Source organism: Arachis ipaensis, chromosome B03 (assembly GCF_000816755.2).
Source record: "Arachis ipaensis cultivar K30076 chromosome B03, Araip1.1, whole genome shotgun sequence".
NCBI classification, from domain to species: Eukaryota; Viridiplantae; Streptophyta; class Magnoliopsida; order Fabales; family Fabaceae; genus Arachis; species Arachis ipaensis.
The window spans coordinates 32,301,092-32,302,487 of record NC_029787.2 but is presented as its reverse complement, the minus strand read 5'-3'; positions in this window follow the sequence as shown (position 1 = coordinate 32,302,487).

The window sequence follows — 1,396 nt, the reverse complement described above, 5'->3', positions numbered from 1 at the left end:
ACCACCAATCTCTTATTTACCTCTGACCAAAGTGTCAGACACAGTGATATCCTCCACCGTTATAGCGTACACACGGCCTTGGTGGGGGCTCTACCAGCATTCCGATTAGCCTTCTCAGGACAGTTCCAAGACATATGACTAGGCCTTGCACAGTTGTAGCACAATCCCAATCTGGCTCTATATGGAGTGTTCGGGTGGTAGCTCCCACACCTCCTACAAGTCAAGTCATTCTGAGGTTGCTTTTCATACCTCCTTCCTTGATTATTGTTGTAGTTGTTCCTTCGAAAATTGTTCTGGGCTTGCTGAGGTTGTTGATTGTAACCTTCTCTCTTGAAGTTATGGCCCCTTAGAGCAAAGGATCTTGCACGCTCCTGGTTGTGGTAGTCACCACAGTTGGTTCTTGGGGTTTCAATTCTCTTAGAGCAATCCTCTACCACGCGGCTCTTGTTTACTAACTCCGCCAAAGCTCTTGATCTCAAGAGGCGCCACAGCTTGCACGATATCATCTCTCATACCATCTTGATACTTCATACATTTTCATTTCTCATTCCTTTCAGGACACCCTGACAAACTCTCGAAAAGCGGCATAACTCTTCAAACTTGCTTGTGTAAGCAGCCACTGTCAAGGATCCTTGCTTCAATTGTAGTAATTCTAACTCCATAGCTTGCCTTGTAGAGTTTGAAAAATACTTCTTGTAAAACTCCTCTCTAAACACCTCTCAGGTGATCATCCCATCTCTATTCCCATGCAGCAACAGATGGTGAGTCCCTTGCCACCAGTGTTGTGCTTTCCCAGCCAGCTGATAAGCAGCAAATTCAACCAGCTGACCCTCAGGCACTTGCTGTGCTTGCAGGGCCTTTTCCGTTTCTTGAAACCAATTATCAGCCTCCGTCGGATCAATTGAGCCTTTGGAGATTGGGGGATTGACCTTTAGAAAAGTAGCTAAGGTCATCGGACCTCCTCCAGCTTTTTTTCCTCCAGACCCGTTACCATTCCCGTTCATCCTCTCCATAGCTTGGTTCGTAGCTGCAGTGCATGCATCGTGTTCACAAGGGTAGTCATAGCAGCCAAGAGCGCGGCTTGGTTATTCCTCGGTGTGCCTTCCTCATTTTCTCCCCGCGCACGGGTTCGACGACATCCAGGAGTCGTCATTCGGGTCCTGTCCACACCAAACAAGCGATATTAAGGTGATTAGTCTCAATATCTCAAGTCAAGTGCTTTAAATTTCCAAAAGTATACTCATGAACTTCATGCTAAAATATCGCTTAGATATCCTGAATAGCACAAGGATGAACTACTCTGATACCATAATATAGCACCCTAATATTCAAATCCTTATGCTCGAGTCATAAGTCAATGATAATAAGGTGGTACAACTATCAAGGTAGATGTATA